Below are 15,245 nucleotides of genomic sequence, written 5' to 3'. Positions count from 1 at the left end.
GTGGAGAATGAAGGGCTTGGATCAGTGTGCCAGATATGGGTAAACTATGCAGAATATATTGCAGAACAAATCTGAAGTCAGTTCCAAACAACAGGATAAAACTATCATACTGTACTGTGGGACTTGGAATGGAAGTAAGACTTCTGAAAGGAAAATGCATGGCAAGCTAAAAATTAAGATATTTCTAGTTTGGCACCAAGCAGCACTCTGCAGGCTGGGTAATGGCTTTGAACAGGCCACTCTCTGCTGTGTGTTGTAGCTGGATTCCACCATTATCTGAGAGCCTTGCATAAACACAGGAAAATGTGATGCTGAAAACACTGCGTGACGCAGAAGCAGCAACTAATAATTAAGACCAGCTTTTGAGGATTATTACCATGTGCAATTCACACAAGTCATGCTAACACAAAGAAAGGCATGCCATGCACGCAACAAGCAAGCACGTACACACACAAGCATGTACATACACATAATACACACGCCCATCCTGTCTGTCTCACCGCCAATGGCATGTCAAATTCGTTGCTGTCGGGTGGAAACCTTTTATGTCCAAAACCATTCCTTTATTATTTTAAAGCTCTACAAGCTCTCAACACGTCACGATTCAACACGTTGTAAGCTTGTAGATCTGTTTTTTAATTACTTTTGTGCAACACTCTTGTATGATGAATTTACGGGAAAAAAGTTCAAGTATGGAGATCCAAGGTTTCTGCCCGACAGCAACAAATTCCTCTTTGGCTGGTGAAATACAGAGACCAACCAGCCACTCATGGCAGGTAAAACATTAGGAGGCAACTTCCTTAATGTTCATACACAAAATTGCTTCTGTTGTCTGTCAGTTATTCTGCCTAAAGTGCTACTTTCTTTTCCAAGTGGTGCAGCAGTACACGTTTTTCAAATGAATATGAAAATGTTGAATTTGCCTTATTTGTCCTCCATCAACACTAAGGTACCTCTTAAATCATAGCTGATCTGAGCTCGGGCATTTCAAGTCAGTAGTTAAGAAACAGACACTGGATGAAGAAAGAGTCATGTAAGCAACATGTGTGTCTGTCTGACAATGGCAGTGGGAGAAATGCAAGGGTTTGGGGACTAGTTGCAGAGGGGGTAGACAGACGGTTTGTTGCTACAAAATGCCTGGGCTTCCATGTCTTTCCATTCCTTATTGACAGAGTTCATTGGGACATACCTCTACTGACCTCAGCTGACCTGCTGTAGACTGGGACTGTGAAACTCTCACACTACATACACTCACACTCCTACAGTCCATTCACAAGATGCTGGTTATCTCTATGTCCCTAGGATAATTCAGCACTCTGTAGGTGGCAGATAATTTTACCACTATGCGCCACTTCTGTGGAATAAACTTCCCCCGAGGCAGGCTCTATTGAAAATATTAGTAATCACTCTTACAGCTCAATTATGAGCTCAAACCAGCTACTATGTTGGATTTATTTTTTATACAATTGTGTTATTTGTTTATTATTATTATTATTATTATTATATTATTGTACTTTGTTGATATTAGGACTGTAGACCACAGAGATTATATTTTGTGTACTTAGACTTGTGAATATACCTACTCTAATTAAAATAATAATTGGAACCCCTATAGTTTTTGTTGGTGTATTTATGAAGTACTTTAGTACATAACTGAAATTCTTCCTCTGAACTTATTTACCCTTCCTAACTATTAGGAGCAGTAGGAAAGTGCCATTATTACAACATCCAGGGAGCACTTATGGGGATACGTCTTGCTCAGGGACACTTCAAAAAATTCACTGGGCGAACCAAGGGTTGAACCGGTGACCTTCCAATTGCCAGACAGCCTATCTACTCACTCAGCTACATCCGCCATCAAACAGAAAAACCTTTATGGTAAAGCACACTCTTTTTTTTTACAATTCTTTCCTTTTCATCCTAGTTTACAAGGCCAATCCCCAATTCCCTGTGTATTCTAGGACCTTGTCACTGCCAACTCCTACAGTTAGAACTCAGGAGAGCATAGACAACCACGTATCTCGTCAACATGGTATTCAAACACCTAGTCTCCATGGTGGTTGACAGAAACTTTACCCTTGCACCACCGAGCGCTCCCTAGCACACTTGAATCTCTGAGGCAAATGAGACTTCCTGTTGAAGGGAAGTCTTAATAACTTTTCTCTTTTTCTTTGGACTTTGCACTGCTTAGTCTTAGTGTGTTCCAGACACTTATACATTATTCTAACGAGTACTGTGTTTGATAGAATAATAATAACATAAGATAACTGTGATAAATATCAGTATGGCAAACAATTGCAGTTCTAATTTTCATGAGACATGGAATTGATGGAACTAGGCCTATACATTCCACACCTATTGGTGTTATTCCCTTGTTGTTTCTGTCGATGACGTATCTCAATCTCAACTCTTAAACACTAACTTACTGGCACTTAAACAATAAAATACATTTGCACAGCCTACAATGTTAAAGATGGAGGAGGTCCTCTGGCTCTTAACATTAAAAAAAACTGTTTTAAGAAACCAAACACACAAAACAAACAACAAAAATAAACAGCGGGTTAGAGGACCTTTTAAGCACCTACGAAGTTATTTTCCTGTTGTGTTGACATCCAGGTTAAACATAAACCCAGTCAGACTCACTCCAAACTAAATGGAGATTATTATGGGACCATGTTTGCACCTCCGGCACCAGTCTTCACCCTTGACCCAACTAAGGCTGTCAACGAATATTCCATATTCGATTATTCCTTAAAAAGCAAAATTCTTCTGCGTGAGTTCTCACGAGACTCTGGGCGCATGTACCCTTAAACGGCGACTGGTCTCGCGAGATCACAGAGCCGTCAGTCAGAGGCAGAAGGGAGAAGCAGGAAGAAGTCTGCCCTCAAAGCTTTACTTAAATCGCACAACGTGCAAATCGGAAAAATAATTTGAACAGCCCACACGAGAAAGATAGTGCGAGAGAATTTGTGTGTGTGTGTGTGAGAGTGAGAAAGAGAGAAAGACGCACATACTTCATGGAAGCACTCACACTTCTGGCAAAAGAACATCATGATTGATCAGATCATGAAAAATATTTGTAATATAGCTTGTAATATAGTGAGTTTGGTGTCTCTCTATAAGCAGTATAGCTTCCAGGGTTAGGCTATGTGTGTGCAGAGCATGGCAAATTGGCAACCCACCCACATGTGAGTGGAATGCTGTGTGGTCTCTTGCTGCTACTGGCATGGTGGCTGTGCACAATGTGAAACTCCTTACCTTATTTAATACTACGCCAGCTCGCAAAGAGACCGAGCTGCAGGGAGATAAAACAGTGGGGCTGGAAGATAGAGACTCATTCACATACAGCCAAGCAGAGGCAGAAAAACAGGCACACACATACAGCATGGGAGCAGTAAAATTCAGAGCGGCTGATCTGAGGCAGTGCCATCAGTCGGTCAGTGTCCACTCAGGCTGCATTCCTAGCCTGCCTGTCTCCTGTGTAATGCTGCCTCTATGCACATTCCTGGGCCTCTGTGGGGCTAGGGACAGTCAATACATTAACACGGCTCTAACTGCAACACATACACACACATTGATGCACGCACGCGCGCGCATCAACCCCTGGCAGGCGAGCCCAACAGCAATTGACTGATGTGGGCTGGCAGCCTGGCAGCCAAACAGTTTCCCTTCCTCCTTTCTCTCTCTTCACCCAAGTGCAGAGCAAGCCGCAAGCTGTGGGTGTGGTCGATCAATGTCTGTGTTTCTATGAGGGATTTAACCTTGTGCAAGTGTATTCTGTGGACAAAGACATTTAGATTAAATTACCACTCTGACAACAAAACCTAAGAAGGTGGTTGACCAACACAAACTGTTAACTTGAGGAGAGGAATTGGAGCAAAGGCTATAAATGACATAAATATAGCTATCATAGTTGCCAAGTCTGCTTATTATACATTTTGGGCTTGTTTTTCTGCAAAGTCACTTGTAAATACTGGTATTTTCTGGTATTTGGGCTTGTTTCCAAAGTGTAGTTGCTTATTTGGGCTTGCATCCTAAAATTGTCTAAAACAAAGTTAGACTAGAAAACATGCTCCTCTGAGCACAGGTCTCCGCCAGGTCAGGTAGGTTATTGTGGGCCAGCAATGTACGGAATTCGCCAATCAGGATGGAACATTGACTCACTTGACTATTCTAATGTGTACCGATTTGTGTGAGGTTTGGAATAAAATCTGAAGGAGTAATATACAAAATTGGGTTTACATATGTCAGCCTCCTGGTGGCGCTACAAAAGGTAGATGTGAAAAATGCAGGGCAAAGGTTTGTCCTTGGCCTCTAAGGAGTGCGCATACAAAGTTTTACACAGATCGGTGCAGTTATAGGTAAAAACACGAATCGGCCAGTTATAGCGTCACCATGAGGCTGATTTGAAAATTTTCAAGTGGCATTTCTTCTTTGACCTAGTGGGAATGTACGCGCAAAATTTCATGCAAATTGCACGCTGTGTTCATGATTTGAAAGATTTTGTTTGAAACAGAGTACTCCTGCAAACTTTGGAAGCCAAACTTAGCCAATCAGGATGGAATATGAAAAATCTGAAAGACTTCGTTTAATGACTATAGAGATACTGTGCACCCATTTGCGTGATGTTTGGACAAAATCTGTAGGAGTACTGTCAAAAAAATGTTTGGGCAAAAATTGGCCTCCTGGTGGCGCTATAACAGGCCCATGTGAAATATTTGGGGCAGAGGTTCTGCTCTGGCATCCAGGGAGTGTGTGTGCACAGTTTCCCTGCGAGCAAGCCAACGGTGCCAGAGATTAGCTGTTCACAGATGGAAAGATGGACAGTGGACACGGACACGCACGCACGGACGGACGGACGGACAGGGTGCAAAACATAGTCTTGGCCATGCCTATCGGCCTGGCGGAGACAACAATTAGGTTTTACTGAGCTCCAGTCAGTCAAAACCTAACCTCATGTCACCAGGCTTTCCGCAGGAGCAGTCCACAACAGCATTCCCTCTGTCCCTCCCCTTCCCCCATGCACATGCACACACCCTGTGCTCCATGCTGGTTTCTCTCGTGAAATGTGGCAACATTGATAGCTATAAAATCACCTAGTTTTAACGAAGGTCTCTGATAAGCATTACCTCAGAAAATATTAAGGATTTAATACTATCCTGATAATCCTGAGACTAAGCAACATCACAGGCATATACTGAAAACAAAACAAAGGGAAGACAATGCTCACTACAGCAGTGTTACAGTTAACAGGGGAGCCGTTGTTGAAGGCACGAGACGAGAGGCGAGGCAGCGAGCAGAAGAGGAAAAGTTTCCAAATCCAACAAGGCCAGTATAGTTTCCTGGAGCCTCCCTCCCTCCTCCGACCCCCTCTTCTTTTCCTCCCTCATTTCACTCCAGAGGGGAGGAAATGAGGTAAGCACCCTGGCATTTCTGCTCAGCTGAGAGAGAGAGAACTTAAACAACCAGAGAGAGCGTGTGAAACAGACGAAGAGGAACGACTTGGTAAAATGAGAATGGGATAAAGATTTGTTTTGCCTGTTATCTCCATGGAGAGGAGGTTTCCTCCTTCCATCCATCCAGTCTGGGAGAGCAGGGACACTAGTTGAGCCTCTTCACACCCAGACACAGGCCGGAGCTTTTGCGAGTCCTCTGATAAATTAACAACCGCCCCGGAGCTCCCCTGAGTACTTGTCTTTACAACCCCACCCCGATACAGACGTTCTATGCGTTGGGATGTTCCAAGGAAAATGCTATCAGTGTTCTTCCTCTCACAATTTAACAGGCAACAAATGTGTGAAAGCTGCACGATGTGGCTTCAGTAGAGGGGCTTTCCCTGACTATTAAATGCTAAGGAAATCTTAGGCTGGAAACATTCTTAACGTAAATTGCAAAATGACGCTCAGTTGTGTGTGTGTGTGTGTATATATATATATATATATATATACACATACATATACATCACTGTGGGGATAATGACCCACCCATAGTTACATTTAAAACTAGAGCTTGCGCCTTGCTATATTGTGGAAGATGGAACATAAGGGGTCAAGAAAACTAATCAGACTGCAACATCCTATTGTTGCCTGCTAATAGACACCCACACTGCAACACATGTCACGCTTGCGTTGAGTTAAGAATTTCAGGTGACACATTTTAGATCAGCTTTGTGTAGCTCAAAGCATCCGCAATCCCGCATACTTATGTTCACTTGAACCCTAGCACTGTATTCTCTGGGCATGTCATACTATGCAAACATTCTGCCAAAATAGGTGATCTACAGGCTCACAATGCATTCCCAAGTTCACAACTCGACACATTCATTGCGACTGTGAGCTTGTAGATCGGCTAATATCAGCGAAGAGATTTGGTGTAGAGGGGGAAAAGGATGGGCCTTGTATAGAGTAGACCCCTGTGGTACCCCGGTAAACGAAGCATATAGGGTTTAAGGGGCATGTTTCAGGCTTTAGGACTATTATCCCCTATAAATTGTTAATTATTCCATGAAGGGCTGTTTTATTGGAAAAGGTTTCTAGATAAAGTTCATTAAAGACATCTTCTAATTCAGGGGCTACAGTTATGTGGGTGCCCACTGTTGTGACAGTAGCTGGCATTTTCGTCAACTAACTTGAGTATGCTGAGATTGACACTCGTTTCACAGATTACAACAAGGCAGGGGAGCAGAGGAGTAACTGACACCCACTCGAAAATTCAAAGCCTCTTCCAAAACAACTTGAGGGGCCACCGTATAGGCACCAGAACAGCCACCTGCAGCCTGAAGCATGAGAGTCAAGAAGGCACCAGACTGCAGAAAACACTGCACAGTCAAGTATTTAACCCTCTTATATGAATCCTCACTGTCAATGCGGCTCCTTTCTCTAACAGAGTTAGCGCAAGAATTTGCTTTACAGACATCTGTGAATCAATGTAACCTCTGAGCAAGAGGCAAAACTAAGCAAGAGGCTCTAAATGTGCCCAAAACACACGGGCAAGACCATCACCCAGCCAGCTAGAAACAAGCTGCAGCAGCACCTTTACACTTCCTGGAATCTCAATTGTTTTGCTCCCCCAAGGAAAAACAAACTCTAGCATCTGCTTGGGGGAAAATAAGGAGCGATGGAAGGAGGGAGACTGGTGGGACAGACTGGTCCCTGGTGGGGTGGAAAATTGGTTAAGAGATTTGGCTTTCAGAACCTTGGGTTGGGGACAAGCGAGGAACTGGGGGTATGGGGTGATTTCCATTATTGGGGCAATAAATGACAACACCCTAATGGGTTGGCCAAGCCACCATCACCCTGCCCTGCAGCTGTGTTTACCTAGAGGAGGCAAGGGAGGTCCTAACAAACACACAGAGGGAACATAGACCAGGTTGTCATGAGGCATGAGGGCCAATGACCTGTCCCTGGCTGCTAGAAGAACACAGACAAAATGACCTGAAATAACCAGCGAGGGCTCTCTGATAGAATGAAACACTCTCTGGGCTCTCTGAAATACTGATTCAATTTCTGGGCGGCTGCTTTCAGCATCAATAAATACACAGTATGGGTGTCATCTGCAGATAGGTTAATCGCAGAGAGTCCATTAGAAATGCATCAGAGCACTATCTATATATCTATATATATATATACATATATATATATATATATATATATATATATATATATATATAATTTAAAACATAATTACATATAATATTAGACCTATTTGTGACCCAGCATGACACCAGAACATCACTGTGCTGGCAAGCCTGGCGTCCATTTTTTTTTTTTTTTTTTAAGATTACAAATAATTTCTTCATTCAATGCAGATTGACCTTCAGATTCAACTAAATGTCGGCTCGGAAATTAAATTGATGTGTAAATACAAAAATAATGCATGAACACCAAGACAGGTTATTCCTCCTGATACCACTGATCATGTCAGTTGTTGCGCGTGTTTCATACTATCAATGAGTAACATGACAAACCATTACTTCTTCTGTCACCTCAATGCCAAATAAAAATAAATTAACAACAAAAAACAGTTTAAAATCGATTAAAACATTGGCTAGTAATTCAGAGGTCGTCTGAAAGCAGGACAGATGTTGACATAAAATGTGTTGATAATGGTCTGATGATCGAAACGTCGAAAACCGAATTGCCAGTGTGCGAGCAACAAAAGTGTGCGAGCCTTTTTGTTATTTACAGATGTTGACATACCAATATTATTTATAGGCAAACAACCAATAAGGGATTCTAATTTCTTAATATTTGTGTCTGTCTCCAAATATGTTTAATATGATATCATACACACACATATATATATTACATATATACACACACGGCACACGCCCCATTTTGTATTGTAGATCAGCTATTTACTATTTTGAAAGTTTTCGATTCTTTTGATTTTCACATTTTGCCCAAAATAGGGACTTATTTTACTAAATTATCCATTAAAAAAAATAATCTATAAAATGAATTAGTTTGATTAACACCACCGATGGCCACTGATTTATTGTTCACACCGATATTAAATTTGCACACACACACAAGTTTTTTATTCTACTTAATAGTCATGATCCCCACAACATCGATAAAGGTATGTGGTTAAAAAATATATATTTTGTCCATCCCTCTACTGTCATGAGTCAGCACCACAGGGAACCCACTGTCTTTCAGCAACCAAAAGGTAAGAGGATGAATGAGAAGTTGAACATAGAAATATCCAAGAACAGGGTTGCAAAATAATTGAGACAATTTACACTCTGTAGCCCAGCATTTACTAGATATCGCTCAATGTTTCCTGCCATCCCCGGGTAAAGCCACACAATAAATAACACATGATTGCATTCAAAAGCATTTACATTAAGGTTTCCAGAGAGCTTAAATGTGGGGACACACACGGTCCTTTGAATAAATAGATCTGGTGTTGTATCAATAAACCACTGGCAACCAATAACAATAATAACAGCTAGAATTATATAGCGCCTTTCATTAAGCCAAGGACACTTCACATCAAAAACAATTAACCAACCAACCAACAAACAAAACAACAAACAACTATTCGCCATAAACCTGAGAGAATAGGTGTCTTTTCAAGGCAGTCTTAAAAGAGTAGGTGAGAGTAGGTGATGCAGTAGCCTTGGATCAAGACCATCATAGATGTATTTTATCGATTTTTACATTTGCATAGAAACGAAAGTAAAAGTCAGACTCGATATAGTCTTGATCCAAGGCCAAGTGATGCAAGTGAGGCGTTTTCTCAGTAGATTCACAATACAGCAATTTAATGGACAGATTTAGGTTATTGTCTCCCTTGAAACAGGCCAATCCCTGTTCAAACACATCAAGGCAAGTAAAATATATATTTCCACGGTGCCTCAGTCATCCAGACACAGGCACCAAAGTCCCGACATATTTAAGGCTCAGTCGGAACAGATATTTGTCTACTACAGTAAACACGAAACTCTCGATCACCCAACAACCAGAAGATATAGGCTAGGTGGTTGAACTGCTGTACTATGTTCTCGTTTTTGGTCGTTAACTTTTCACTGTATGTAGGATTTGAGACTTTGAGTAGTATGCAATGCATTCCAGTCGTACTCAATTCTCAGATTTGGCTTAGAACACGATTGCATCCGTGTTCAGTTAGTTATGTAGCCTTAGATCAAGACTATCATAGATGTATTTTATAGAGTCTGACTTTTACTTTGAAAATCTATAAAATACATCCATGATAGTCTTGATCCAAGGCTATTAAGTTATCCATGTCACTTATATCACATGAAATAGAGAAAGGGGAAACACACTAAATTATATTGGGAGCAGCTGGCTAATATTGTGTTGGGTTAGCGAGAAACGGGACATTTGGTGCCACTGCCATAGATAACGTATCCAGTTATTGACCTACTATAGGTGTAACACCATTTTACAAAGTAATATGATGTTGTCTTGTTTACTAGATGGCTAGCATTCATTCAGACAGGCTAATGTTAAGATGGCTAGTTTATTAACTTGCGTTAACTTACAATTGTCTTGAATGATCTCGGCAACTGTACGTTCAAATGTGACACTGACGTTGAGACGGGCCATTAAAACGGTGTGATATTGTGATAATAATAACAACGATATCTGCACGACCAGAGCTTGCTTTCTTGATGTTAATAATCTCAAATGACAGTCAGCTAGCGTTAGCCAAATGTATTGAATGTTAGCTTAGCCACGTTAGCTGCTGGGGCTAACGCTAAATTAGAAACGATGAAAACGTACCTTTTTGTTGCTATTGACACTTCCCCGGACGAAAACAGCCAAACAGTGTTGTCTGTCTCCAACGCAGGTGTGTTAATCCTTCGTGCCGATACTACGGTGTTGGCTAATTTGACAGTTTAACTGACGTTTTATTCAAACATTTCTTTCGTTTGTTCGGTTCGTTCGTCTCGTCTCTGTGTCACGCAGGTCCTTCCTCCTTTAGTCTCTGCTGCTCCGCTTTGAACCACAACAGCCAGAGCTCGAGCTCAGTGTTGCCAGGTTTTGCGAGAGAAACAAGCCCATAAGAAGCAATTTAGGTCACAAGAGCACTTTAAACCTCTGCTATTTGAAAATAGCCGATCTACAAGCTCACAAGCTTGTAGATCTGCTATTTTCAAAAACTCTTGCAATAAAATGTGGAATATTTGGAATATTTTTGAAACATTGTACAAATCTGGTATGCGGGGCTCCCTGGCACAAAACATTTTCTGATGGGGGTTAGGGACAAATACATAATTAATTTGGGGGTCCATGACATGGAAATATTTGAGAACCACTGGTTTAAATTTTTTATTTTTTCTTAAATGGAAACAAGCCCAAATAAGCAACCACATTTTAGAAACAAGCCCAAATAAGCAACTGCATTTCAGAAACAAGCCCAAACTAGAAAAAGTGCTCCTCGGAGCACAGGTCTCCGCCAGGTCAGGTAGGTTATTGTGGCCTCCTGGTGGCGCTATAATAGGCCAATGTGAAAAGGGTGGCATTTCTTCCTCGGCCTAGTGGGAATGTAAATGGTGCATTTATATATTGATTGTGCCATTAACCCATTCACACACACATTCATACACCGATGGCGGAGGAAACCATGCAAGGCACCAACCTGCTCATCGGGAGCAATTAGGGGTTCAGCGTCTTGCTCAAGGACACTTCGACACTAACTCTAGGGGAGCGCCCCAGCCCGGGATCGAACTGGGAACCTTGCGGTTTTCCAGTTCACTCTACCCGGCCACTCTACCCCTGAGCCACTGCCGCCCCAATGTGCATGCATTCATGATTTGAGGCATCTTGTTCCAAACATGTGTTTTGCTAAAGTAGACCTGCTGGTGGCGCTATAACAGGGCAATGTGAAAAGGGTGGCATTTCTTCCGCGGCCTAGTGGGAATGTGCGTGCAAACTGTCAGGGAAATCGCACGCCGCGTTCATGATTTGAGACATTTTGTTCAAAACGGACCAATCCTGCAAACTTTGGAAGCCAACCTTTGCCAATCAGGATGGAATATGAAATATCGGACAGATGCGTCTTGATCACATGACTATAGAGATACTGTGTACCGATTTGCGTGATGTTTGGATAAAATCTGAAGGATTAATATCCAAAAATGTATTTGACATAAGTCGGCCTCCTGGTGGCGCTGTAAAAAGCAGATGTGAAAAATGCAGTGCAGATGTTTTTCCTTGGCTTCTAGGGAGTGTACGTGCAAAGTTTCACGTAGATCGGTGCAGTTATAGTATATATATAGCGCCACCATGAGGCTGATTTGAAAAGTTTTAAGTGGCATTTCTTCCTCTGCCTAGTGGGAATGTGCGTGTGCAATTTTATGGAAATGGCAAGCTGCGTTCATGGTTTGAGGCAGTTTGTTCAAAACTCACCAATCCTGCAAACTTTGGAAGCCAACCTTAGCCAATGAGGATGGAATATGAGAAATTGAACAGATCCGGGTTGATCACATGACTATAGAGATACTGTGTACCGATTTGCATGACGTTTAGTTAAAAGCTATAGGAGTAATAGGAAAAAATGGGTTTTGCACAAATCGGCCTCCTGGTGGCGCTATAACAGGCCCATGTGAAAAAAGGGGCAGAGGTTCTGAATTGGCATCCAGGGAGTGTGTGTGCACAGTTTCGGAGCCACCGGGCCAACGGTGCCAGAGATTAGCTGGTAACACACAGACAGGACACACGGACGGACGGACGGACACACGGACGGACGGACGGACAGGGGCGAAAACATACTCTCTCGCCATGCCTTTCGGCCTGGCGGAGACAATAACAACTGCATTTCAGAAACGAGCTAAAAAAAAACGCAAACCGCAACTACCAACATTTACAAGCGACTTACAGAAAAACAAGTACAAAGTCGCTTATAATAAGCGGACATGGCAACACTGCAGCTCGAGCTCGTTCGTTCGTTGTCTGCTGTTCTCTTTGTATCTCGCACATTCAAATAGCATCGCGAGATCTCAACCACGCAACCGGCTGGCCACTTTAACTCTACGGCTGGCCAAGGTAGCAATACCCTCACAATGAGAACATTAAAATGTCATGATGGATCATCATGCGGGGAATACATAATAGCATACAATATGATTAACAGAGCTGTGTGTGTGTGTGTGTGTGTGTGTGTGTGTGTGTGTGTGTGTGTGTGTGTGTGTGTGTGTGTGTGTGTGTGTGTGTGTGTGTGTGTGTGTGTGTGAGTGTGTTGAGTGTGTGAGTGTGTGTGTGAGTGTGTGTGTGTGTGTGTGTGTGTGTGTGTGTGTGTGTGTGTGTGTGTGTGTGTGTGTGTGTGTGTGTGTGTGGTTTAACACCTAAATGTCTTGTTGATTCTGAGTCTCAGACAGTGTGTATGGTATTTCAGTTGAACAATCAAAACCTTAAAAAAAAGGCACCACTCCAGGTTGTGCAATGTGGGCTTCTGTGTAGAATAGATCAACAGATAATAATAATAATAATTACAATAATAATAATAAACCTCATTTGTATAGCACCTTTCATACAGGGTTGCAGTTCAAAGTGCTTCACAGGCATGACAGAATTCAAATACTTCACAATTCAGATCAGCACAATATGAATATAAATCACTGTTTTTAAATCTTCATCAACACATATTTTTCATTTTCATTCAAATCCTGGATGTCTATTTGGCATAATAACCACTAGTAGGGTAGTGTTAATCATCAGTCTGTCAGACATCTGTGGTCTCAAAGCTTCAGGTCACCATGATCCTGTCTGTCATAGCAACAGATAAGGTAGACATAAAACCTATCATCCCTTAAATTAACTAAACAGGTCGGTTATAAAAAATCACTAATAGATTTTATTATCCCCTTTATGAGACCAAGGATGAGTTGAACCTTTCAGATTGAACAAAGTAATTTTATGGACAAATATAAGTAGATTTAAATAGCCACAAAGGATACAAAGATCATAAAGCATGCAGGTAGTTTTGTATGATCCCAGAGATGTAGATGAAAGTTACAAAAGCTGCACTGTAACAGTCAGCCACCACTGAAATACAATCATATCTTACATAGAGCTATTATGAACATATATAAATGCCACAATATTTGCTCAAATGTTTGGTTTGGATTGGATAGGCAGTTGGGCTGCTTCAGACATACACATCTAATCCAGGCTAGAGGATTACATGATGTGTCTCAGTGAGTTTGTCATTATCTGAAAAGACAGATGAGGAAGTGGTGTATGACCTGGTGCATTTTCTAACCATTATTACCCAATATATCAACTGACATTTCGTAAACTTGTTTACTTATACCACAAACGTCTAAACGTGTTCTTCGCAGGAAGTCCTAATAGGGAAGGACAAAAACAACTCCCTGAAACAGTTTTGGGAAATCATGTGGTAGCAGGAATCTAGGGTAATCTGATGATTTAATACTATTTTTCAATAGATGCAGGTCATGTTGTTTATCAACACTCAAAGGTTACCACAACCTTCATTCTTAGGCTATAATGTATCTGTAGACACATAACAAGAGTAAATGCAATATGTAGACTATGAAGCTCAAGGAAGCTCACAATGGAAAGTGGTTTTGGGTTAGTAGGCTAGTCATACACACGGCATCAGATTTGAAATACATAGGCTGTACACAACAGTGCACAGCTTAAAATGAGGATATATTCAGTCTGCACTCTAAACAAAAATGGTGCTAAATTGCATAAAAAGTGGTTATTTGGCTCATAATCACTGGGGAACATCTTTTGGTGCTAGTGGGCAAAATGGTCAAATGGTGCTATGCCCATTATGTGCCTAAAAGCAGTAGAAAACCTACCAAAAAAATCATTGAAAGAGAAGATGTAAAAAAATGTGTTTTCACAGCTATTAAAATTGGTAATATCGCTCAATTCAAATAAGTGGAGCAGTTGGAATAACTGTTGAAGGAATGGGGTTGTAACCGTAAACAGACCACAGCCACAAATGTAAACATAGGGAAGTGAACACATGCCAACTGAAGGTTGCCCCCCTTCTTACAGTAGGGTCCATGACAGGACATGGGGATACAAGCCAGTTTATAGAAGATAGTTGTCAATTTTCTTCACAGCTGTAAATGTTTATATTTTCAGATGTCTTTACACTTTTATTCTCCCCATTTGAAGTCTGTAGTCTTCTCTAGAAGCAGATTATGGCATAAGAGCCACATAGGCACATAGGTAATCTTTCTGCAAAATCGAATGTTAAGGGGAGTAATAGGCACTTGATTATGCAAAGCTGACCTACTTTATGTAAATACTTATCAATTACGATCTACACAAACAATGCAGCAGTCATTGACCCCACTATCCATCAGGATAAATCTGAACATTTAGTCAAAATGCACTCTTAACACAAATATGACTAGGAGGAATAGCAAAGCATGTATTAAGGTGAGGCCATACATACATCACAGAATCAAAGAAAAGGTACAAATCTCAATCTAAAGACACGACATGGCATCAATATATTTCAATACATTATACATTAGGGCAGTGGCTGACACATCACTAAAATCTAAGTGCCACAGCTAGGTCAATAATTTCATTCAAACTACAGTGCCACCTGGTGGACATACACAAATATAACATACATTACAGCTGAGATTATCCCATTAATAGATTACTGAATGATCTCCTCTCTTAGTATAATAGGCCAATTGTATTGACAAATACAGTAATCAAATAAAAAATGTGCTAGTCAAACCAAAAGCGACAATACTTGTCATTAAAGAAACCAGGCATACA

At 41.3% G+C, this 15,245-nt stretch overlaps 1 protein-coding gene across 1 annotated transcript in view; it reads right to left on the bottom strand.

Moving 5' to 3' along the window:
• Positions 1–10,452, bottom strand: part of LOC308084546 (E3 ubiquitin-protein ligase RNF19A-like) — a 40,702-nt gene extending 30,250 nt beyond the window's left edge. The window contains exon 1 of the mRNA XM_080427216.1: positions 10,251–10,452. The gene's annotated coding sequence lies outside the window, so the exon portion shown is untranslated. The remainder of the gene's footprint in view (positions 1–10,250) is intronic.
• Between the last annotated feature and the right edge of the window lie 4,793 nt (positions 10,453–15,245).

Source organism: Gymnoscopelus braueri, assembly GCF_963280865.1.
Source record: "Gymnoscopelus braueri genome assembly, chromosome: 4".
NCBI classification, from domain to species: Eukaryota; Metazoa; Chordata; class Actinopteri; order Myctophiformes; family Myctophidae; genus Gymnoscopelus; species Gymnoscopelus braueri.
This window is presented reverse-complemented; position numbering and strand designations above follow the sequence as displayed.